General features: G+C 45.7%; 1 long non-coding RNA gene across 1 annotated transcript; it reads right to left on the bottom strand.

Moving 5' to 3' along the window:
- On the bottom strand, positions 1 to 23,326 carry LOC121000729. Its single transcript, XR_005778885.1, has 4 exons — positions 23,211 to 23,326; positions 16,096 to 16,105; positions 14,584 to 14,593; positions 1 to 13 (listed from the first exon to the last, which is right to left on the bottom strand). It is a non-coding gene; the product is annotated as an uncharacterized LOC121000729 (long non-coding RNA).
- Positions 23,327 to 27,163: the final 3,837 nt, after the last annotated feature.

Raw genomic sequence — 27,163 nt, 5'->3', positions numbered from 1 at the left:
CTGTCCACCACCGCTACTTCTCCAGTAGAGTCATGCCCTCCCTGCACAACCAAGTATCGGATAAAATCAAGTGTGCACTGCGCAACACCATCTGTGGCAAGGTCCACCTAACCACAGATACGTGGACCAGTAAGCACGGCCAGGGACGCTATATCTCCCTAACTGCACACTAGGTAAATGTAGTGGCGGCTGGGCCCCAGACGGAGAGCTGTTTGGCGCACGTCCTTCCGCCGCCAAGGATCGCAGGGCATCATTCTTTGCCTCCTGTTGCCTCCTCTTCCTCCTCCTCTTCTATGACCTCCTCATCCGGTCAGCGACAGACCTTCACCACCAACTTCAGCACAGCCAGGGGTAAACGTCAACAGGCCGTTCTAAAACTGATGTGTTTGAGGGACAGGCCCCACACCGTGCAGTAGTTGTGGCGGGATATAGAACAACAGACCGACGAGTGGTTGCTGCCAGTGAGCCTCAAGCCCGGCCTGGTGGTGTGCGATAATAGGCGAAATCTTGTTGCAGCTCTGGGACTAGCCGGTTTGACGCACATTCCTTGCCTGGCGCATGTGCTGAATTTGGTGGTGCAGAAATTCATTCACAACTACCCCGACATGTCTGAGCTGCTGCATAAAGTGCGGGCCGTCTGTGCACGCTTCCGGCGTTCTCATCCTGCCGCCGCTCGGCTGTCTGCTCTACAGCGTAACTTCGGCCTTCCTGCTCACCGCCTCATATGCGACATGCCCACCAGTTGGAACTCCACCTTGCACATGCTGGAGAGACTGTGCGAGCACTGCGGAACAGCACCACTTCACCACCAATGACTGGGCCTCCATGCAAGACCTGTGTGCCCTGCTGCGCTGTTTCGAGTACTCCACCAACATGGCCAGTGGCGACGACGCCGTTATCAGTGTTACAATACCACTTTTATGTCTCCTTGAGAAAACACTTAGGGCGATGATGGAAGAGGATGTGGCCCAGGATGAGGAGGAGGAAGAGGGGTCATCTCTAACAATTTCAGGCCAGTCTTTTTGAAGTGGCTCAGAAAGAGGATTTTTGCAACAACATTTTGCATGTTCACAGTGGGGTGGCATCCAACGCAGCTCGGGCCCATCACTGGTGCATGGCTGGGGGGATAAGGAGGATGCAGACGATTAGCCTCCCACAGAGGTCAGCTTGTCCTTACTTCTGGGCAGCCTGGCACACATGAGCGACTATATGCTGCAGTGCCTGCGCAACGATTGCGGAGTTGCCCACATTTTAACGTGTGCCGACTACTGGGTGGCCACCCTGCTGGATTCCCGTTACAAAGACAACGTGCCGTCCTTAATTCCCTCACTGGAGCGTGATCGGAAGATGCGCGACTAGAGGCGCGCGCTGGTAGAAGCGCTCCTGAGAGCATTCCCGACTGACGCCGGGGGACAAGTGGAAGCACAAGGCGAAGGCAGGGGAGGAGAAAGAGGTCGCCAATGCAGCTGTGTCAGCGCCAGCACCTCAGAAGGCAGGGTTAGCTTGGCCGACACGTGGAAAAGCTTTGTCACCTCGCCGCAACAACCGGCCCCAACTGCTGATATGGAGCGTGTTAGCAGGAGGCAGAATTTGAACAACATGGTGGAACAGTACCTGTGCACACGACTACACGTATTGACTGATGGTTCTGCCCCATTCAACTTCTGGGTCTCCAAATTGTCCACATGGCCAGAGCTTGCCCTGTATGCCTTGGAGGTGCTGGCCTGCCCTGCAGCCAGTGTACTCTCTGAACGTGTATTTAGCATGGCAGGAGGCGTCATTACAGACAGACGCAGCCGCCTGTCCACAGCCAACGTGGACAATCTCACGTTCATTAAAATGAACCAGTCTTGGATGCCTCAGGACTTGTCTGTACCTTGTATAGAATAGACAGTTCTAACAGCCTCAACCATCCATCCTTGTACTTAACTGCACTTATTCCTTTTTTTTATATTTTTTTATATGTCCCAATATTTTGGGGGATACCCCTATGTAAGGCTACTTTCACACTTGCGTTCGAGGTTCCGCTTGTGAGTTCCGTTTGAAGGCTCTCACAAGCGGCCCCGAACGGATCCGTACTGCCCCAATGCATTCTGAGTGGATGCGGATCCGCTCAGAATGCATCAGTTTGGCACCGTTTGGCCTCCGTTCCGCTCAGCAGGCGGACACCTGAACGCAGCTTGCAGCGTTTTCGTGTCCACCTGGCCGTGCGGAGCCAAACGGATCCGTCCAGACTTACAATGCAAGTCAATGGGGACGGATCCATTTGACGTTGACACAATATGGTGCAATTGCAAACGGATCCGTCCCCCATTGACTTTCAATGTAAAGTCAGGATCCCTATTATACCATCGGATCAGAGTTTTCTCCAATCCGATAGTATATTTTAACTTGAAGCGTCCCCATCACCATGGGAACGCCTCTATGTTAGAATATACCATCGGATTTGAGTTAGATCGTGAAACTCATATCCGACAGTATATTCTAACACAGAGGCGTTCCAATAGTGATGGGGATGCTTCAAGTTAGAATATACTAAAAAAACTGTGTACATGACTGCCCCCTGCTGCCTGGCAGCACCCGATCTTTTACAGGGGGCTGTGATCCGCACAATTAACCCCTCAGGTGCCGCACCTAAAGGGTTAATTGTGCGTATCATAGCCCCCTGTAAAAGATCAGGTGCTGCCAGGCAGGAGGGGGCAGACCCACCTCCCTCCCCAATATTATATTCATTGATGGCCAGTGCGGCCTCCCCTCTCCCCCCCCAGTTAAAATCACGTTCCGAATCCCCCATCATTGGTGGCCAGTGCGGCCTGACCTCTCCCCCCCCTAGTTAAAATCACGTTCCGAATCCCCCATCATTAGTGGCCAGTGCGGCCTCACCTCTCCCCCCCCCCCCCAGTTAAAATCACATTCCGAATCCACCATTATTGGTGGCCAGTGCGGCCTCACCTCTCCCCCCCTAGTTAAAATCACGTTCTGAATCCCCCATCATTGGTGGCCAGTGCAGCCTCACATCTCCCCCCCTAGTTAAAATCACGTTCCCCATCATTTGTGGCAGTGGAGAGTTCTGATCGGAGTCCCAGTTTAATCGCTGGGGCTCCGATCGGTAACCATGGCAACCAGGACGCTACTGCAGTCCTGGTTGCCATGGTTACTTAGCAATTTTTAGAAGCATTATACTTACCTGCGATGTCTGTGACCGGCCCGGCGCTCCTCCCACTTACCATTAGGAGGAGCACCCGGCCGGTCACAGACATCGCAGGTAAGTATAATGCTTCTAAAATTGCTAAGTAGCCATGGCAACCAGGACTGCAGTAGCGTCCTGGTTGCCATGGTTACCGGTCGGAGTCCCAGCGATTAAACTGGGACTCTGATCGGAACTCTCCAGCTGCCACCAATGATGGGGGGGCGGGTCGGTCATTTTAATTAGGGGGGAGGAGGGGGGGCCGGCCGCACTGGCCACCAATGAATTAAAAACAGGGGGGGGGGCGGCCGCACTGGCCACAAATGAGTTAAAAACAGGGGGGGGGTCTTCCCCCTGCTGCCTGGCTGCACCTGCCAGGCAGCAGTCATGTACAGTCGTGGCCAAAAGTTTTGAGAATTACATAAATATTGGAAATTGGAAAAGTTGCTGCTTAAGTTTTTATTATAGCAATTTGCATATACTCCAGAATGTTATGAAGAGTGATCAGATGAATTGCATAGTCCTTATTTGCCATGAAAATTAACTTAATCCCCAAAAAACCTTTCCACTGCATTTCATTGCTGTCATTAAAGGACCTGCCGAGATCATTTCAGTAATCGTCTTGTTAACTCAGGTGAGAATGTTGACGAGCACAAGGCTGGAGATCATTGTCAGGCTGATTGGGTTAAAATGGCAGACTTGACATGTTAAAAGGAGGGTGATGCTTGAAATCATTGTTCTTCCATTGTTAACCATAGTGATCTGCAAAGAAACGCGTGCAATCATCATTGCGTTGCATCAAAATGGCTTCACAGGCAAGGATATTGTGGCTACTAAGATTGCACCTCAATCAACAATTTATAGGATCATCAAGAACTTCAAGGAAAGAGGTTCAATTCTTGTTAAGAAGGCTTCAAGGCGTCCAAGAAAGTCCAGCCAGCGCCAGGATCGTCTCCTAAAGAGGATTCAGCTGTGGGATTGGAGTGCCACCAGTGCAGAGCTTGCTCAGGAATGGCAGCAGGCAGGTGTGAGCGCATCTGCACGCACAGTGAGGCAAAGACTTTTGGAAGATGGCCTGGTGTCAAGAAGGCCAGCAAAGAAGCCACTTCTCTCCAAAAAAACATCAGGGACAGATTGATCTTCTGCAGAAAGTTTGGTGAATGGACTGCTGAGGACTGGGGCAAAGTCATATTCTCTGATGAAGCCTCTTTCCGATTGTTTGGGGCATCTGGAAAAAGGCTTGTCTGGAGAAGAAAAGGTGAGCGCTACCATCAGTTCTGTGTCATGCCAACAGTAAAGTATCCGGAGATCATTCATGTGTGGGGTTGCTTCTCATCCAAGGGAGTGGGCTCACTCACAATTTTGCCCAAAAACACAGCCATGAATAAAGAATGGTACCAAAACACCCTCCAACAGCAACTTCTTCCAACAATCCAACAACAGTTTGGTGAAGAACAATGCATTTTCCAGCACGATGGAGCACCGTGCCATAGGGTCTGGAAACTCTCCAGATCTTAATCCCATTGATAACTTGTGGTCAATCCTCAAGAGGCGGGTGGACACACAAAAACCCACAAATTCTGACAAACTCCTAGAAGTGATTATGAAAGAATGGGTTGCTATCAGTCAGGAATTGGCCCAGAAGTTGATTGAGAGCATGCCCAGTCGAATTGCAGAGGTCCTGAAAAAGAAGGGCCAACACTGCAAATACTGACTCTTTGCATAAATGTCATGTAATTGTCGATAAAAGCCTTTGAAACATATGAAGTGCGTGTAATTATATTTCACTACATCACAGAAACAACTGAAACAAAGATCTAAAAGCAGTTTAGCAGCAAACTTTGTGAAAACTAATATTTGTGTCATTCTCAAAACTTTTGGCCATGACTGTACACAGTTCTTTAAGTATATTCTAACTTGAAGCGTCCCCATCACCATGGGAACACCTCTGTAGAATATACTGTCGGATCTGAGTTTTTACGAAGTGAAAAATCAGATCTGAAAAAAAACAGTTATGCAAACGGATCCGTTCTGAACAGATGCAAGCGTTTTCATTATAGGAGCGGATCCGTCTGTACAGACACCAGACGGATCCGCTCCGAACGCAAGTGTGAAAGTAGCCTAAAAATGCAAAATAACACACATATGTGTTGGCTACCTATTCCTCCTTCGCCGCCGCTTCCACCTAGACCGCCACGTGAGCCTACACGTCCACATCCACCCATTCACCGCCTCCTCAACCTCTTCCTCCTACACCATTCCTATTTTTTATTTTTTTAAGGTCTTTCATGTTTTTTAATTGATTTCCCTATCCATTTGTTTGCAGAGCATTTGCCATGCTCTTAAGCACATTTTGCTGCCTTTTGCAGCCCTCTAGCTCTTTCCATTACATTTTTACAGCCATTTTAGTGCTCAAAAGTTCAGGTCCCTATTGACTTAAATGGGGTTCGGGTTCGGGGTCAAGTTCGGGTTCCGAACCCGAATTTTTTTTTTCAAGTTCGGCTGAACCTGCCGAACCCGAACATCCAGGTGTCCGCTCAACTCTAATCAGGAGTAGAGAAATAGGCTGATGACCCCAGTGCTGTCAGGGATTCTTCAATCCTGGGTAAGGGATAGGCATCCTTGTGGGTAATTTGATGTTACCATCCTTTTTCCGGACAAGAACTAGTGGTACAGCCCATGGACTATGGCTTGGATAATTGTGGAATCCTTCATCTCTCGGATCATTTGTTTCACAGATTGGTACATCGTTGGTGGTATAGGCCGGTACCTTTATTTTATTGGAGGGTGAGAGCCGGTAGGGATAGTGTGTTTGATCCCACGGACTTGCCCATAATCCATAGAGTGCTTACTGAAGGCTTGATGATGTTCCTTCACAATGTCCAAAACTCCTTCAATTTGGTTTTTGGGTGTAGAGCTGTCTCCCACGTTAAGTTCTTCCCACCATGAGGCAGGCGGAGCATGTTCTGGAGTACTGGAGCTCTGCGCAGATTATTCTACTTTAATTGCAGGCACGCTGATAACATCCTGGAAAGAGACTTGCAATAACTGAGCAACAGGATAATGTTTAGTGAGGGTAACGTGGTGATCATTCAGGTTTATGAGACAGACAGGCACTTTACCTTGGGAAACAGTCATTAAGTTCCTTGCAGCTCTGACTAGGGGATGATTGTCTAGCGCGAAGGGCTCTACCATGGCTGGGTAGTCTTGACCTTGGATTCCCAGGGTGGCACTGCACCATATGAGTGTCTCGGTATTTGGTTTAAGGATCACAGGCTGGTTACCTCGGATGCGGACACCGCAGATTTCTCCTTTCTCATTGGCGAATCTCTGTTGTGCGCCTAGCACACGGATGGTCTGTTGTATGACCCTTTTGGAGGCAGGTGAAACAGTAGGCATAGATTGGCGTAATGCCTCAAGCATCTCAGTGTAACAATTCCTAAGGACATTCATTCCTAGGATCACTGCAGAGCCACCTTTTGTCTCCGTCTTGTACAACAATAATACCTTGTCGAGGTAGGGTGGTTTCTCCTACTTGCAGAGTAAATACAGTTCTGGTTACTCACAGTTATGTCGTCCCTGGGCAGGCCTGCATAAGTGAAGAGGAGAACGGCACAAGAATTCTCTGGGGCACACTCTGGTGTAAGGGACACATGCCAGATGATGGTTCGAAGTGCCCTTGATGGTCTGTATTAATGTGCCTATGGCAAGGTCCCTTGTAGTAATGACGCCAGTACCTTTTGTGGTGGTACAACCATTTACTGTAGTGTTAATTGAGGAACTGAAGACTGAAACAAGGATGGTGTAATTCAACTGATAACTTTTACTGAACGTTGCTCCTGGTAACATTAACATCCAAGTATAGTATAGGCTCATTAAGATGGACAGGGGGAAACTGCAACAGATCCACTGCTGGCAGGTGTGATGGGTGTCTCTCTAGCTATTAAATGATATAGGTTTGTAGCCTTACCAGTAGAGGACTTGTAGGCTGGTACTGGTTATCCCAGCGCAGGTTAGTGAGGTTGCCGGAGGCTGGTGAATCATTCACTTTTGAATCCAAAGGTCCTAAGGCGCTTATGGAGATGGTCGTATCCCTTTTAGGGTCTCCTCTAGAATTCTTTGAATTTAATATCCTACTGAGTGAATGGAGCACTTCAACTCAGGGATAAAACTCCAGACTCAGACTGAACTGGAACTAACTGGCTAGGCTGACACACCCAGACTGCACTCTCTGCACACACTCCCTAGACTAGGCCTGAGCTGAACTATATATATGGGAGGTATTATCTCCCCCCTAGTGGTAGGCTCAGTGTAATGCAAACTAAATACACCTGTAAGCAGGGATTATAAATAAAGATGCATTGCAGCATAAAACAGGCTATATAAGACATGCAAAGCAATACACATTAACTTTGCAGTACCCACAAGGGTACTGCAGATTGGGTGTCAATAAAAATTATTATTAGAGGGGATCCACCAGCAGCCTCTCTGTCTGGTGCCAATACAACAGCGTGTGTTTCTATGTTCATGGGCATAGGTAGTAAGTATCAGCATTAAAAAAATTATATGTACAGTATCTCGCAAAACTGAGTACACCCCTCACATTTTTTGTAAATACTTTATTTCTATCTTTTCATGGGACAACATTGAAGATATCACACATTGATACAATGTAAAGTAGTCAGTGCACAGCTTGTATAACAGTGCAAATTGGACATGCCCTCAAAATAACTCAACACACAGCCATTAATGTCTAAACCGCTGGCAACAAAAGTGAGTACACCCCTATATGAAAATGGCCAAATTGCGCCCAAAGTATCAATATTTTGTTTGGCCACCATTATTTTCCAGCACTGCCTTAACTCTCTTGGGCATGGAGTTCACTAGAGCTTCACAGGTTGCTGCTGGAATCCTCTTCTACTCCTCCATGATGACATCACGGAGCTGGTGGATGTTAGGGACCTTGCACTCCCCCACCTTCCATTTGATGCCCCACAGATGCTCAATAGGGTTTAGCTCTGGAATCCAGCACCTTTACCCTCAGTTTCTTTAGCAAGCCAGTGGTCATCTTGGAAGTGTGTTTGGAGTCGTTAGCATGTTGGAATATGGCCCTGTGGCCCAGTTTCTGAAGGGAGGGGATCATACACTGCTTCAGTATGTCACAGCACATGTTGGCATTCATGTTTCCATCAATGAACTGTAGCTCCCCACAGCCAGCAGCACTCATGCAGCCCAAAACCATGACACTCCCACCACCATGCTTGACTGTAGGTAATACACACTTGTCTTTGTGGTCGGATCGGCTATCAGAAAGGTGAACCTAACCTATCTAACCCTATCTACAACAAGCAGTAGAGTTATGCCATGACTGCCGTGGTAGGGCAGCCTAAAGTGGGCCACCCTAATGTGAAGTGACTGTAAGAAGGTGTGGGTGGGTGGGTGAAATCAACTGAATCGGCGTCAGCCTGGGCCCACAGGTGCCTATAAATAGCCTAGTAATCAGCCAGCCTGGGCCCACAGGTACGTATGAATAGCCTTGTAATCAGCCTCCCCTCCCACAAATGCAGCAATATCTTGCTTATACTTGTGGTCAGATCGGCTATCAGAAAGGTAAACCTAACCTATCTAACCCTATCTACAACAAGCAGTAGAGTTAGGCCATGACTGCCGTGGTAGGGCAGCCTAAAGTGGCCAAAAAGAGCAGACCTTAGTTTAGAGTAAATATATACATACCGTTACGACACCCACTTTTGAACGAAAAGACCTTTCACGATGAAGGTGCGGAATATACCGTATATACCACAGTGACTTCCATCTACCTTACCTCTTTGTCTTGTGCACCACCACATCGTTCTTGGAGATGGTTAATGCTGATGCGATTGAAAGAGTGGCCGGTAACCAGAAACTATTTACTCCTATGTTGACTACCACATGACCATACAACGAGAAGGTCTGAATCCTGAGAGCTGCAGACAAACAAACAATGGTGAATCTGTTGGAAGGGCCTAAATGAACTCCAACCATTCGCCAAGGGCCCTGATAGGACACCACCTGTTCCTGGTGGCAAAATACTTCACCTCTACTTATTCCCCAGGCCACACTTTTTATTTTATTTTTTATAAAGGACCCAAAAGTTAGAACATGGCATCTGCCGTCTTACTCTAGTAGTAGATTAAGTGAAATATGTAAACTCACCAGGCCTGGGGAACCATAAACAGGAATACATGCTTATGTTGCCTGTAATAAGGACTGAACGTACACACCATACCGCCTACTGGAAAACAGACCGATAACCAGGACTTAGGCCGGACACCAACACCCTCAGCCCGAGTTTGTAGATGAAGTAAGCATGCCTGGGAGAAGGTGATGTCCACAAAGACAGGCTCGGGATGACGGCTTATAAAGAAAACAAAAGATTTTCCTTTTAGACCCAACAATCTAGAAAATTTAAAAAAGTTAGAGAAAACAATAATGTGAGTGAGGCAGAAAAAGACATGGAACCTACTTGTGGTGGGACCACGCAGCCGGCCTCGAATGGCGGAGTTTATGTGTGTAAAATTATAACGGAGAAGCCATGCGCTGGAGACTCTAATGGCTGAGCCATGCGTGAGGGACTCTAATGACTGAGACATAGGTGTCCATGCATGAGACTAATGGTGGAGTCATATGTGTAAATCTAAAACGGAGAAGCCATGCGTGAGAGACTCTAATGGCGGAGCCATGCGTGAGAGACTAATGGCGGAGCCATGCGTGAGAGACTAATGGCGGAGTCATATGTGTGAAACTAAAACGGCGGAGTCATATGTGTGAAACGAAAACGGCAGAGTCATATGTGTGAAACGAAAACGGCAGAGTCATATGTGTGAAACTAAAACAGAGAAGCCATGTGTGAGAGACCCTAATGACGGAGTTTTACTTGAGACTAATGGCGGAGTCATATGTGTAAACCTAAAACTGAGAAGCCATGCGTGAGGGACCCTAATGGCAGAGTCCTACGTGAGGGACACTAATGGCGGAGTCCTACGTGAGAGACTAATGGCGGAGTCCTACGTGAGAAACTAATGGCGGAGTCCTACGTGAGAGACTGTTTTTGTTTTTTGACTCTAATGGCGGATTATTATAATTATAATTTTTTTTAATATAAACCACTTATGCAGCACCAGTATGACTTGTGGACTCGCATAACCATGACCCTCTCCGACAATAACCTAGGACGCTAACCAGCCTACAACCATATTGTACACCTAACGAACATGAAGAATGGTCATCGGGCCCCCGAAGCCATGAGGCCCCCCCCGAAGCCAAGAGACTGAACTGGATGACCTTACAGTGAAGATAAGTAATTACAACGTGAGCCAGACCTAAAGGAAAATGCATAGACATTAGTGATCTGAACCACGTGCATAAACGAAACATTAAACCAACCGCAAAATTGAAATAGATGGGAGAAAAACAAGAGCCAGAGGTATTGCAGTTCGCTAAGAGAAGAACCTTGTCGTGACAAACGAATGAACAACTGTGAAAACATAGTAGGAACTTACTCCTATTGGCCCACTGACCGCTAGGGAGCTATTTGGTTAACTGGGGCAGGGGACTAATCTGAGTGAATGCGAACCAGAAGTAAAGGAGACCAGTCTAAGTGAATGCATAGCAGGACTAAAGAACACCACAAAAATTATTATTATTATTTTTTTTTTTCCTTCTTTTCGAAGTGAACAGAAAAGGTAGACCTATGAAATGTAACAAACCACTGAGGAAAGAAACGTAAGCCTGAAAAGAAAGCAGCTATGTTTATAGGAAGAGCAGTATCAGAGCGGTGTGCTGGTTGCCCGGGTAAGAATACTGAGTAACCATAATGTAGCAATGAAAAGAAATGCAGCTTTAAGTGGAAGCAGAGTATAACACATAATGTAAGAACAAGTGGGTGAATGCAGCTCTGGATGCGAGTGGTGCCTAAAAACATGGTATGGGCACAGCTCTGAGTATGAGCATGGTATAAAGCAGATCACCTGCATGGACTAACTAACACCCTGTGCCTAAATAACCCCCTTGGAAACCTTATGTACGGCCGGCAGAAGGAAGCCACTGCCTATGATCTGCTCCTCCTGACCGAGCCTAGTACTCCCACCCCTGATCCCTGCCTAACTAACGGCACGGCGGTCCGTGCCAGACTTTAATGAAGATGAGGTGCGGGGACACGGTGTCCCCTGTACCTTTACACATAGCCGCGTGGGGAGCTCACGTTGCTCCCTGGCAGAGTGCACTAGTGCGGGGAGTTCCCCCCTCAGACAGGGGCTGACTCACCGCCGGCTGGACACCCGTACCGCGTGGGGAGCAGCGCAGCTCCCTGGCAATGTGCACCGAGGCAGGGGGAGCCCTTCCATCACCATGGGCCCCACCCCCCGCCGGTTTGAATTGTGTGCCGCGTGGGGAGCCGCACAGCTCCCTGGCAGAGTGCACCAGTGCGGGGGAGCCCCCCTTCAGCCAGGGGCCGACCCACTGCCGGCTGGACACTCGTACCGCGTGGGGAGCAGCGCAGCTCCCTGGCAATGTGCACCGGGGCAGGGGGAGCCCTTCCTTTACCATGGACCCCGCCCCCCGCCGGTTTGAATCGTGTGCCGCACAGCTCCCTGGCAAAGTGCACCAGTGCGGGGGAGCCCCTCTTCAGCCAGGGGCCGACCCACCGCCGGCTTGACACTCGTACCGCGTGGGGAGCAGCTCCCTGGCAATGTGCACCGGGGCGGGCGGAGCCCTTCCTTTGCCAAGGGCCCCGCCGGTTTGAATCATGTGCCGCGTGGGGAGCCGCACAGCTCCCTGGCAGAGTGCACTAGTGCGGGGGTGCCCCCCCTCACCTAGGGGGCCGACCCCTCGCCGGCTGGGCACCATACCGCGTGGGGAGCCGCACCGTTCCCTGGCATTGTGCTCCGGAGCGGGGGTGCCACCCCCCGCCGGCCGGACTCTAATACTGCATGCTGCGGAGAAGCAGCTTCTTACCCTTGCCGACCCCAGGATCTCCAGGTACGCCGCACTTCTCACTTAAACACAGCATGCATAGCTTGAGCCAACTGCAGACACGCGTACCGCATGTAAACCAGGTATCAGAAAACATACAACCATGCCTACTCTAAGCACATGCTACCCCATTAACTGTATGCAATGGCCCCACCAGGCCAGACAAACAACCATGGTTCGACCATTAGAGCCCAAACTCTGCTTTATCCCAGAGCACTACATGTCGCGGACCGCAGCGTGGGTCCCGTGCAAACAACTCCGATCCTACCATGAATACCAGCGCCCTCCTGAGACATTCTGCCGTTGCCCAGCCGTAAGGAGCATCCACACCATGCTGCTGTATCCTAGAGCTGACACAGAGGTAGTGAAATCAGCTGAATCGGCGTCAGCCTGGGCCCACAGGTGCCTATAAATAGCCTAGTAATCAGCCAGCCTGGGCCCACAGGTACGTATGAATAGCCTTGTAATCAGCCTCCCCTCCCATAAATGCAGCAATATCTTGCTTATACTTGTACTCCTCACCTGGTTGCCGCCACACATGCTTGACACCATCTGAACCAAATAAGTTTATCTTGGTCTCATCAGACCAAAGGACATGGTTTCAGTAATCCATGTCCTTAGTCTGCTTGTCTTCAGCAAACTGTTTGCGGGCTTTCTTGTGCATCATATTTTGAAGAGGCTTTCTTCTAATTTGATGCAGACTAATTTGATGCAGTGTGCGGCATATGGTCTGAGCACTAACAGGCTGACCCTCCACCCCTTTAACCTCTGCAGCAATGCTGGCAGCACTCACGCAACCTCTGGATATAATGCTGAGCATATGCACTCAACTTCTTTGGTCGACCATGGCGAGGCCTGTTCTGAGTAAAAACGGCCTTTTTAAACTGATGTATGGTCTTGGCCACCATGCTGCAGCTCATTTTCAGGGTGTTGGCAATCTGCTTATAGCCTAGACCATTTTCCTCAGAGATTTCTTTGCCATGAGCTGCCATGTTGACCTTCCAGTGACCAGTATGAGAGATTGTGAGAGCGATAATGCCAAATTTGACCAGCAAAACTAAACTTTCCCTTAGTGCTGGATGCAGTGTTTTTTCACAAAAATAATAATTACTAGTGTCCTAAGGACTAATTTACACCTATTTATTCAGCACCTACTCATATACCTAATACTTAACTTTTATTGGTATGCTTATAAAAATGTATTTTCTAACTTAACTAAGTATTAAAATTCCAGTGCATCGCAGTCCTCACTCATCTATTTAGTTTGCTATAATATTATACAGCGCCCCCTTACTAGGTGCAGGGTACAGGTCACTACTGGTTAGATGGCTGCGCGCTGCCAGCTTACTGTATGTTCAGTGTTACGATTCCCCTTACGCTGTTTGGGGCTGCAACATGCACTGTATTAAAATTGAAGCCTCACGCTGCCCCCCGACATGTTTCGCCGTGACCGGCATCTTCAGGGGTTAGGGCAGAGTGTGAGCGTGTCTCCTCCCGAATGGCTTATGAGACCTTCGTTTGTGATGTCATCAGTATGCGTTCCGCCTGTGGGCGTAATTGGGACCTCTGATAGGTGGCGTGCCGAAACTACTTCCTCCCACCGGCTCCGCCTATCTACGTTCGACCCGTTGGTTTTCATGACGTCATAGGGTTGTGCCGCGCCTGTGCTGTGGACTTAGTTTTTTTTTTCCAGTCTCCACCCTACTGCGCATGCCTATAGACTTTGTTCCCAGCGTTTAGGATTCATCATACGCTTCTCATGGCGCATGCTCTGGAACTTAGAGTATTTTTGGGGCCGATTAACTACGCATGTCCGTCGACTTAGTTCATCTGCGCTCCGATTTTACATGCTGCGCTTTCCACGGCGCACGCCCTGGGACTTCAACTTTTATTTGGTCCACCTTTCTGCGCATGCTCGTTGACTTAGTTCCCATCATTCCAGTTCCCAATGCTGCGCTTGTATCGGCGCATGCCTTGGGACTTAGTCTCTGGCACTGTCGATCCTGGTTCACACATCTATCCAGACTTCTCCACTTATGTAAGTTGTCAATGTCTAGGGCGCATGTCATTATGATTACTGTGGCCTTATACATTAGTCCTACATCTGCACATATCCTCATGATTTGCTATTTTTCTTCTGTGTTTTAGCTATCTAGTTCAGCAAACATCACCGCGCATATCTAGGCACTTAGTCACCAAGATGACCATCTTTCTGTCTAGGTGGACTTACAGGGTGAAGGCATCAATCTGAAGGCTAGTGCAGACTTCAGGCTACCTATATATTTCTTGCAGTGTATACTCCACTTTGTCTTGTTGTCTCTAATATCATTACCTGATTTTGGTATTTACTATATCACTACCCGCTCCCCAATGATATTCAATACCTAGATTTTGCTATCAGTGGTATTGATTTTGAATGGAGATGTCTGGAGTCATGGGTTTGGGTCTATCAAGAAATATATCCCCGTATTTTAGTTGTCCCATTTTCCTCTAGACACTTGTCCTAGTCAATATATGATCTACATATTGGTCCCTTGTATGTGCCAGGTGATGGTAGATTCTTCTTACTTGTATAATTACTGGTCACAGTCATTATTCTACGGCCTAATGGATAGATTTTTGTATTGGTGAGCTATGTGTTTCCTAATTAAGAAGGCGAATCTCGAGACACCTGAGCAGCATTAATACGGGAGAAGACACCAGCCTAGCCAGACACATGAGAGAGAAACACAGAGGTAAAAGTACAGATTTTAAATTTTGGGGACTGATGAGAGTAAAATCAGGCACACGAAAAGGAGATATAGATAAAAAACTCCAACAGGAGGAGACAAAGTGGATTTACCTGCTTGACAGCCTGGCTCCAAAGGGCCTGAACGAAGGTTTCAAATATTCGTCCTTCCTGTAGATATGAACCCCCACCTAAGAAAAATTTGAAAATTCATAAATCAAAATACCAAAAATATGTATAATAATAAAGAAAATATGTAAAATAAAATGGAGCAACCTACCGGATGGAAGACCTAGGAATAATGTAAAAATAATACGAAAATGAAGGGGATCTCGTTTGAGGGAAAAGCTTAGAGGAACTGGTAGGCCAAAACATGGATCCGAATAGAGGTTAAACAGCGATTGGTTCACTAACACCATAAATCTATCCTGTAAGTCAGGAGGTGAGTATGATGAATCCAACGGAGGTTAGGAAACACATAGCTCACCAATACAAAAATCTATCCATTAGGACGTAGAATAATGACTGTGACCAGTAATTATACAAGTAAGAAGAATCTACCATCACCTGGCACATACAAGGGACCAATATGTAGATCATAGAAACATAGAAACATAGAATGTGTCGGCAGATAAGAACCATTTGGCCCATCTAGTCTGCCCAATATACTGAATACTATGGATAGCCCCCGGCCCTATCTTATATGAAGGATGGCCTTATGCCTATCCCATGCATGCTTAAACCCCTTCACTGTATTTGCAGCTACCACTTCTGCAGGAAGGCTATTCCATGCATCCACTACTCTCTCAGTAAAGTAATACTTCCTTATATTACTTTTAAACCTTTGCCCCTCTAATTTAAAACTGTGTCCTCTTGTGGTAGTTTTTCTTATTTTAAATATGCTCTCTTCCTTTACCGAGTTGATGCCCTTTATGTATTTAAAAGTTTCTATCATATCCCCTCTGTCTCTTCTTTCTTCCAAGCTATACATATTAAGGTCCTTTAACCTTTCCTGGTAAGTTTTATCCTGCAATCCATGTACTAGTTTAGTAGCTCTTCTCTGAACTCTCTCTAGAGTATCTATATCCTTCTGGAGATATGGCCTCCAGTACTGCGCACAATACTCCAAGTGAGGTCTCACCAGTGTTCTGTACAGCGGCATAAGCACTTCACTCTTTCTACTGCTTATACCTCTCCCTATACATCCAAGCATTCTGCTGGCATTTCGTGCTGCTCTATTACATTGTCTTCCCACCTTTAAGTCTTCTGAAATAATTACTCCTAAATCCCTTTCCTCAGATACTGAGGTCAGGACTGTGTCAAATATTCTATATTCTGCCCTTGGGTTTTTACGCCCCAGGTGCATTATCTTGCACTTATCCACATTAAATTTCAGTTTCCAGAGTTCTGACCATTCTTCTAGTTTTCCTAAATCCTTTTCCATTTGGCGTTTCCCTCCAGGAACATCAACCCTGTTACATATCTTTGTGTCATCAGCAAAAAGACAAACCTTACCAGCGAGGCCTTTTGCAATATCACTTATGAAGATATTAAACAAAATCGGTCCCAGTACAGATCCCTGTGGAACCCCACTGGTAACATTACCTTGTTTTGAATGTTCTCCATTGACTACAACCCTCTGTTGTCTGTCACTCAGCCACTGCCTAATCCACTCAACAATATGGGAGTCCATGCTCAATGACTGCAGTTTATTGATAAGTCTTCTATGTGGGACAGTGTCAAAAGCCTTACTAAAATCTAGATATGCGATGTCTACTGCACCTCCACCGTCTATTATTTTATTCACCCAGTCAAAAAAATCTATAAGATTTGTTTGACATGATCTCCCTGAAGTAAACCCATGTTGTTTTTCATCTTGCAATCCATGGGATTTTAGATGTTCCACAATCCTATCCTTTAATAGGGTTTCCATTAATTTGCCTACTATTGATGTCAGACTCACTGGTCTATAGTTATCATATATTGACTAGGACAAGTGTCTAGAGGAAAATGGGACAACTAAAATACAGGGATATATTTCTTGATAGACCCAAACCCATGACTCCAGACATCTCCATTCAAAATCAATACCACTGATAGAAAAATCTAGGTATTGAATATCATTGGGGAGCGGGTAGTGATATAGTAAATACCAAAATCAGGTAATGATATTAGAGACAACAAGACAAAGTGGAGTATACACTGCAAGAAATATATAAGTAGCCTAAAGTCTGCACTAGCCTTCAGATTGATGCCTTCACCCTGTAAGTCCACCTAGACAGAAAGATGGTCATCTTGGTGACTAAGTGCCTAGATATGCGCGGTGATGAGCACTGAACTAAATAGCTAAAACACAGAAGAAAAATAGCAAATCATGAGTGTAACGGATCCGCTTCCGTTAATGGATGCTTCCTAGCTTGCGCCGAGGACCACAAGCACCGCACTGGACACCACAACCACCGCAGACTCCACAACCGCCGTAGCTTAACTGGAGCCGCGCCGTCTTCCTTTCACCCTGAATGAACCTCCAGCATTCAGGACCGTGTGGGAAAGATCTCTCCTCCAGGGAATATGCAGAGCATAGCAATCCCCAGCGTGATACAGCAATTCCCTCCAATAACGAGACAAGGCTGAGTTTTGAAGGGTTAGAAAAACATGAACTGAACTCTTTATTGAGGGCTACCCGTATTTATGCAGGTCCCCATCTGGTGTACACGCCCCTAGGGGATCAGAAGGAGGACTGTGATACAGGACAGACACGTAGCACTCAGGATACAACACATCCCCACAATGCATCATGGTTTCCTCCTCTCTGCCCTGGAGACACCCGAAGAGCAATTCAATTATCTCTCAGGACAAAGGGAAATCACCAATACACATGTGGGAACAAAAGGACCGTAATTACCACCCAAATACACAAAATCCTCCCTTCTGTCTGTGATATAATTATGGATTAACATAACTATCACAGACAGTAAAAATACAGTTTTTAAACATACACTGTAACTTTAAAACCATACATTCCATCTCCATAAAAACATATACATATACATATTTAAACTCAGCATACATCAAACATAAACACTTCCAAAAATCACACAAATCCCTCCAGCGGATCAAAAGTTAAGTGGAAGTCCTTTATGACCGACCGCAAGCACAATTTCCTGCCCAAAACAGTTCCATAGATTTGGGCTGTGCGGTCGGTCAATTTCATGCAGAAAAACTACTAAGTCCCATCTTCGAACGGGACTTAGTCTCTGGAGCTGAAAGTTCAGTATGGAAGAGGGTAAGGGTCAGAGGTGTTCGTGTATTTGCGCATACGATTTTAGTTCCACAGAATCTTTAGAATACACCGCTGACCGCGTTCGGGCCTATTAACAGTCCAGACATGCGGCATAGTTCTGTTACACTGTTCTTGAAGGGTAATATGTCCCGGGGCCATAGTCGTAGGGCAGGAGGCTAGCCATAAGTTTTCTATAATGCCCAGTGGCAAATGGCAGTTTGTCGCAATGAGGATATGTGCAGATGTAGGGCTAATATATAAGGCCACAGTAATCATAATGACATGCGCCCTAGACATTGACAACTTACATAAGTGGAGAAGTCTGGATAGATGTGTGAACCAGGATCGACAGTGCCAGAGACTAAGTCCCAGGGCATGCGCCGATACAAGCGCAGCATTGGGAACTGGAATGATGGGAACTAAGTCAACAAGCATGCGCAGAAAGGTGGACAAAATAAAAGTTTAAGTCCCAGGGGGTGCGCCGTGGAAAGCGCAGCATGTAAAATCGGAGCGCAGATGAACTAAGTCGACGGACATGCGTAGTTAATCGGCCCCAAAAATACTCTAAGTTCCAGAGCATGCGCCATGAGAAGAGTAGTATGATGAATCCTAAACGCTGGGAACAAAGTCTATAGGCATGCGCAGTAGGGTGGAGACTGGAAAAAAACCTATGTCCACAGCACAGGCGCGGCGCAACCCTATGACGTCATGAAAACCAACGGGTCGAACGTAGATAGGCGGAGCCGGTGGGAGGAAGTAGTTCCGGCACGCCACCTATCAGTGCCCAATCTGAGGTCCCAATTACGCCCACAGGCGGAACGCATACTGATGACATCACAAACAAAGGTCTTATAAGCCATTCGGGAGGAGACACGCTCACACTCTGCTTTAACCCCTGAAGACACTGGTCACGGCGAAACATGTCGGGGGGCAGCGTGAGGCTTCAATTTTAATACAGTGCATGTTGCAGCCCCAAACAGCGTAAAGGGAATCGTAACACTGAACATACAGTAAGCTGTCAGCGCGCAGCCAGTTAACCAGTAGTGACCTGTACCCTGCACCTAGTAAGGGGGCGCTGTATAATATTTTAGCAAACTAAATAGATGAGTGAGGACTGCGATGCACTGGAATTTTAATACTTAGTTAAGTCAGAAAATACATTTTTATAAGCATACCAATAAAAGTTAAGTATTAGGTATATGAGTAGGTGCTGGATTAATAGGTGTAAATTAGTCCTTAGGACACTAGTAATTATTATAATGCCAAATTTAACACACCTGCTCCCCATTCAAACCTGAGACCTTGTAGCACTAATGAGTCACATGACACCTGTATGGGAAAATGGCGGTGTGTTGAGTTATTTTGAGGGCACTCCAAATTTAAACAGTTATACAAGCTGTACACTGACTATTTTACATTGTATCAAAGTAACAGATCTTCAGTGTTGTTCCAGGAAAAGATAAAATAAAATAATTACAAAAATGTGAGGGGTGTACTCACTTTTGTGAGATATTTTATCTGATTAATTTTATATTTGCAATTGCAAATATATATATATATATATATATATATATATATTTTTTTTTTTTTACTATAATGAATATATTATTTTGTATGCATTGTTATGCAAGGTCAATGGGATATCCTATGATTTGCAAGAAAATTTAGACTAGAACCTTCAGAATCACAGGTGCATATCCATGAAGCAAACATATTTACAAAAAACTAAATGGCTGCACACCGTTATATATAAAAACAATAGAGCTAAGAAATGGGGGTCATTCTAGATAAAAATGGTACAATACAGACTATAAATGAGTAATGGAAGCTCTTAGCGCACATATGTCTCGGGCCCATCTACCAGGCATCAAGGTGGCTTCTGCAGATGGATATGCACTTGTGATTCTGAAGGTTCTAGTCTAAATTTTCTTGCAATATATTGAGGATAGCACATCTTTTAGACTGAACACACCCATCTACCTGGGACTTCTGAGCAGAGTTCGTTTGTAGCTGGTTCCTACACTGCCCTGAATATTGTAGGCTTAAGTAAGTCCAAAGTGAGGCAGTATATTTAGTGTTACGGACCCATCTGCGGAAGCCACCTTGACGCCTGGTAGATGGGCCTGACACGTATGTGCGCTAAGAGCTTCTATTACTCATTTATAGTCGGTATTGTACCACTTTTATCTAGAATGACCCCCATTTCTTAGTTCTATTGTTTGTATATATAACGGTGTGCAGCCATTTTGTTTTTTGTAATATCCTATGATTTGCTACAGTTTTTTCTCTGCACGGCTGGACTGTACTTTAACCTAACCAAGGGGCTAGGACTTTGATTATGCACATTAGAGAAGAGCAAACCTGTAAAAATTTGGTTTGGACGCAAATTGATTTGGACTGAACCAATGTGGATTTAATTGCACTGGAAATTGGTATGTAACACCCTCTAGTTTCCTAAGACTCTTGAACGCAATAAAAGCAATAAAAAATCATGTCTAAGTGACACTGACATACATAACTATGGGTAAAAGTATGTTTGACAGTGTTAACTAGCAATGTATTTAAAAAGAAACAGCGACGTCGCATGTGTTCTTTTTTTTTATATTAGTTTCTGTTATTGTGGACAGATGGTGTTTAAACACACACGGTGGTATTGGAATAAAAAATAAAAAATAAACAGTTTCTTGTTGCGGGACCAAGCTTCCAAAAGTTATGCCTTGACAGTGTCAGAATACCTGCCTATACAGCACGAGGGAGCAAGGGAAAATTCTCCCTTCTAATTGGCATTGCATGAAATATACAAGGTAGTAGATCAGCTGTCTATGGGTAATAGTAGTAGTAGTGGTAGTTGTAGTAGTGACGGTTGCGTACCATTAATAGTGGTGGCTAGAGATGAGTGACGTTTAAAAAATATTTATTTTGTCGCTTTGCAAAAAAAATTGCTACGATCTTAAAGGGATTCTGTCACCTGCTTTTACCATTTTAAGCTGGCACCATCGCTATGTTGACTAAAGTACCATATTTCCAGCAGTCTTCTTTTTACTTATTTTCGTTTTGTAGTTTTGATATAAAAGCGATTTTTATGTTATGCTAATTAGGGTCCAAGGTGCCCAGAGGGGCGTTTTTTTTCACTCTCCGGAGACCAGTGACGCCCCCCTGCAGTGCCCAAGAACGCCTCCTGATCATCAAATAACCTCCCACAGCCCCGGCAAACGGTTCTGCCCCCTCTCCACGTCATAGTCTACCTTATAGAAATGCCCCGTCCTTCTTCCTGTCTGCGGCCAGAAAACTCACGCAGGCGCAGTACTGCCAGCGGCCTGCGCCTGCTCGATCATCAACCTCCTGAGGGCAACAGCCTCAAAAGTCTCACTGGGCATGCGCCGAGCCCAGTGATGTGACCTGAGCGCTGTTGCCCTCAGGACGTTGATGATCGCGCAGGCCGCAGGCGGTACAGTGGGGAGGGGGCGGAACCGTTTGCCGGGGCTGTGGGAGGTTACTTGATGATCAGGAGGCGTTCTTGGGCACTGCAGGGGGGCGTCACTGGGCTCCGGAGAGTGAAAAAAACGCCCCTCTGGGCACCTTGGACCCTAATTAGCATAACATAAAAATCGCTTTTATATCAAAACTACAAAACGAAAATAAGTAAAAAGAAGACTGCTGGAAATAAGGTACTTTAGTCAACATAGCGATGGTGCCAGCTTAAAATGGTAAAAGCAGGTGACAGAATCCCTTTAATTCATTTGCCACAAAGCACATTAAATCAGGACTATCCTGGCCTGCGTTTAAACTGTAGGGAGAATGTATCTTGGTGTACATCACTGTGCGGTGCAGCAAAATACATAGCTAGTCCTTTCTAGTAGTGAAAACAGTTAGGCCTCTTTCACACGACCGTTGTTTTGGTCCGCAACCGAGCCACCGTTTTTGCGGCTAGGATGCGGACCCATTCACTTCAATGGGGCCGCAAAAGATGCGGACAGCACTCCGTGTGCTGTCCGCATCCGTTGCACCGTTCCGTGGCCCCGCAAAAAAAATATAGCATGTCCTATTGTCCGTTTTGCGGACAAGAATAGGCATGTCTTCAATGTGCCGCCCGTTCCGTTCCGCAAATTGCGGAAGGGACACAGGCGGCTTCCGTTTTTTGCGGATCCGCGGTTTGCGGCTCGCAAAAACAGCACGGTCGTGTGTATGTAGCCTTACTGTGTGTCTGAGTGACACAGTGGGAGGTCACATATATGGATGCATGCATGATCATGCAGGCCACCAACATTTCTAGCTAAAAAAAAAAAGCATACAGCATCCATTAGTAAAAAAGAAAAAAAATGCTGCAGCCACTGCAGGTCTCCCAATGGAACAAAATAAGGACATGGAGGCAGCGTCAATAAAGTAGTGGAGAAAAAAAAGGCTCTTTTAATCCATCCTTTGGTAGTGCAGAAACATACCTTTGAATCCCTTCTGTTAGATGTAGAATGACTGTGTGTCACTATTAGGCTTAGGCTACTTTCACACTAGCGTTCTGCTGTCCGCTCGTGAGCTCCGTTTGAAGGGGCTCACGAGCGGAGCAGAACGCTTCCGTCCAGCCCTGATGCAGTCTGAATGGATGCGGATCCGCTCAGACTGCATCAGTCTGGCGGCGTTCAGCCTCCGCTCCGCTCGCCTCCGCACGGCCAGGCGGACAGCTGAACGCTGCTTGCAGCGTTCGGGTGTCCGCCTGGCCGTGCGGAGGCGTGCGGATCCGTCCAGACTTACAATGTAAGTCAATGGGAACGGATCCGCTTGAAGATGACACCATATGGCTCAATCTTCAAGCGGATCCGTCCCCCATTGACTTTACATTGAAAGTCTGAACGGATCCGCTCAGGCTACTTTCGCACTTAGAAATTTTTCTAAGTTATTAATGCAGACGGATCCGTACTGAACGGAGCCTCCGTCTGCATTAATATGATCGGATCCGTTCAGAACGGATCCGATCAAGCGCTAGTGTGAAAGTAGCCTTAGTTTACACTTATTTGGTCAGTTATTGTCAGCCCAAAGCAGGTGCGGATCAACCCCACAGGACAGGTGCAGATCTATTCATGACACCTAATCCAAGAGTAAGCTTGGTTCCTGAATTTGCCTCACAATAAGTGATGGAAATAACTTAATTAACAGGTCAATGTTAATGTCAGGTCTAATTTATTGGCATGGATTTAACTGTGCAATGGCCCAAAATTCAAGGACTGGCCCCATGACAGTGAAGAGGGTGTCAGCAGGCTGTGCTCACATCACTGTTTAGTTTTGTATGCTTGCACATCACTGTTTTTAGTTTTGTATGCTTGCAGCGTTCGGGTGTCCGCCTGGCCGTGCGGAGGCGTGCGGATCCGTCCAGACTTACAATGTAAGTCAATGGGAACGGATCCGCTTGAAGATGACACCATATGGCTCAATCTTCAAGCGGATCCGTCCCCCATTGACTTTACATTGAAAGTCTGAACGGATCCGCTCAGGCTACTTTCGCACTTAGAAATTTTTCTAAGTTATTAATGCAGACGGATCCGTACTGAACGGAGCCTCCGTCTGCATTAATATGATCGGATCCGTTCAGAACGGATCCGATCAAGCGCTAGTGTGAAAGTAGCCTTAGTTTACACTTATTTGGTCAGTTATTGTCAGCCCAAAGCAGGTGCGGATCAACCCCACAGGACAGGTGCAGATCTATTCATGACACCTAATCCAAGAGTAAGCTTGGTTCCTGAATTTGCCTCACAATAAGTGATGGAAATAACTTAATTAACAGGTCAATGTTAATGTCAGGTCTAATTTATTGGCATGGATTTAACTGTGCAATGGCCCAAAATTCAAGGACTGGCCCCATGACAGTGAAGAGGGTGTCAGCAGGCTGTGCTCACATCACTGTTTAGTTTTCCATTCTTCTGACCCATCAGAAGAACAACCCAAGAAAAGGTGGATCCTGCAGTTTGAGCTTCTGTCTTCACACCATTAGTATTTGGTCAGCATTTGATCAGCATTTTGTAACGCAAAAACAGGAGTGTGTTCAAAACAGAAATAACATGTTGTAGAGGGAAGGGTGATATTTGAATATATATATATATATATATATATATATATATATTGACCCCTGTATGGCCAGTGGACACTTATGGGTCCCCTGTATGTGGGCCCAGTATATAGATCTGTCCAGGTTGTGTGTATGTATATACATGTATACCTAAGTGCTACATAAGTGCCCCCAGGTTGTGTGGGTATATATGTATATGTGTGTATATATACAGTACAGACCAAAAGTTTGGACACACATTCTCATTCAAAGAGTTTTCTTTATTTTCATGACTATGAAGGCATCAAAACTATGAATTAACACATGTGGAATTATATACATAACAAACAAGTGTGAAACAACTGAAAATATGTCATATTCTAGGTTCTTCAAAGTAGCCACCTTTTGCTTTGATTACTGCTTTGCACACTCTTGGCATTCTCTTGATGAGCTTCAAGAGGTAGTCCCCTGAAATGGTCTTCCAACAGTCTTGAAGGAGTTCCCAGAGATGCTTAGCACTTGTTGGCCCTTTTGCCTTCACTCTGCGGTCCAGCTCACCCCAAACCATCTCGATTGGGTTCAGGTCTGGTGACTGTGGAGGCCAGGTCATCTGGCGCAGCACCCCATCACTCTCCTTCATGGTCAAATAGCCCTTACTTTCAAAGTTTTCCCTAATTTTTGTCATCGCAATTCATGCGACTCTCCTTCTTCTTTGTGTGGTGCCAAATCAATTAGAAGAATAAGTATGTGTACAGCATACTGCTTTATAAGGAGACCAGACACTAGGTGGTTTCATGAAAGCATCTTCTCATCTTCCCTCAGCCATGGTGGAAGAGCAGGCGAGAGAGCCTTTTATTCACAGTACATTCACTTAAATAGCAGACATGACATCACAAAAGGGGTGTTCCTTAAGAAGAGGCTATTGGCTCCTTAACCTGATAGGAGTGGTTTCAGAATCCCCTCTTCCCCCTCCCTCATTGACCTTCTCATACATATGGTTTGCAGCCATCTAGTGGACAGAAATGTGTACTACAGAATATTCTCATTATATATTCATAAAATCATAAATCCTTCTCTCACAAATCCCTCCTTTTGCGGGAAATAGACCAGAGGTGAACAGGCAAAAGTGAGGTACTCTCCCAACGCCCTAAACAGCGAAGAGCTGGACTTTCCTTATTGCTTCACCAGGTCCCCTCAACTCCCTTTCGGGTTTGCCTTCACCTTGTCCTATTTACACCGCAACCATCAACAAGGTTTTATTTACTTAAGGATGGAATAATCTGTGTCTTTGACAGGGGCACAGCACATATACATAGTGTGGGCATGGATGTATTATACATTTTCCAAACCAATTTTCCTAAAATGTAGAACTATATGACAGCCCATTAAAACCAAATTCTAATAACATTGTAGTCACTGAACCAGTTCCCAAAACATTATTCTGGCCATGATGTTAATTTCAGAATTTTTCCCGTCAGTTCATTTGATAAAGTTCATCAGTTTCTTCAGATCCTTGGTGATCCTTCCATCAGTTTCTTCAGATCCTTGGTGATCCTTCCATCAGGGGCAGTGTTGTCCGGAATGTAGATGCAGCAGTTCCTGTAGACCCCTCCTTTTTCTGCTGTCAAGGACCAGTCGGTTCTGTAGAGTCATCACTGGAAAAGAGCTCAGTTGTTCCACCATTCCCTCAACAGCATCACAGATATTATTCACAAATCTCTGTTGATGACAATAGATATGTTAATCCAATCAAAAAATTATTATTATATATTTTTTTTTTTATATACTACTAATCATGGGAATTAATGACTCGAATCCTGCAACTAGCTGACTTTTTGCTTTAAATTAATCAGAAACTCTACTACAGGATCCTATGGCATCAATGTATCCATGCATAAACGTGAGTCAAAAGATGTAGGCAGTGACCTCCTTAGTCGTGACCGGACATTGTTTTCTGATTTGATCCCACTCAGGAGGTGAGAATAGAACAAATGGCATCAGTACCCGATCAGGACTTGATCAGGGTACATTGACCACTTCATTCCACCTGCATCCTGGGTCGGAGTTTCAAATCTCCACACAATCACCAGATATCTGCGTTTTGATAATTTTGGTTGATAAACCAACTGTCAGGGTAAACGTTAGAGTCACTACTTGTCTTCTTCAGCTGAATTATGTAAGAACAATATCCTGGAGGGAAAACACCAAAGGGCTTTCCTGTATAAATCCTGTCTCTAAGGTCAGTTTGTCATTATATTTTAAATTTGGCCAAATATTTAATGTCAATTATAGGTAAGGATGTAGGAGCCACAGAAGCAACTAAACTTTGAGGTTTCTTTCTTACCAACATTCTAGATTTGCCTATGGGATCTTTGTCACTTACATATGCTCCTAACACATATATCCCCGAATCCTGTTGTATAGGATTTCTAATGGACAGGAACAGAGGATTACATTCATCATGTTTACAACTGTTTGGTGGGGTTCCCTTCAGGATAGTCATTCTATTGGACAAACCTTCAGCTTTACTGACTCTAGAGGTAGTTTCCACTAGTTTATCACTTCACAACACTTCAGATTAGTACTCCATTCTGTTAATTTCCAATATCCACAGTTGGTATGGTCATATTTAAATACAATTACCATAGACTGGGTCAGTCCCCGTCACACAGATGTACTTATCAGACCAAAACCAAGTGTCCTATCTGTCATCTGTCTTACAGTCCACTATACTGCAAAAGTCAACTTAGTTGTTCCTGACTCATCTTGATAATATATCACCGTTGGAATTTGATTTGACTGTGATTTCCCCTTTGCACAATATGGAACAAACAATAAGGCATGAAACAACATTATGGCTCTTATAGTCCTGGCACTTGATTGCAATACGATCAGTTTCTCCTTGCAATTCGACAGCAG

This window comes from Bufo bufo, chromosome 5 (assembly GCF_905171765.1).
Source record: "Bufo bufo chromosome 5, aBufBuf1.1, whole genome shotgun sequence".
Classification (NCBI taxonomy): Eukaryota; Metazoa; Chordata; class Amphibia; order Anura; family Bufonidae; genus Bufo; species Bufo bufo.
Note: the sequence above shows the minus strand (reverse complement) of the source record. Positions and strands in the feature narration are given on the sequence as shown.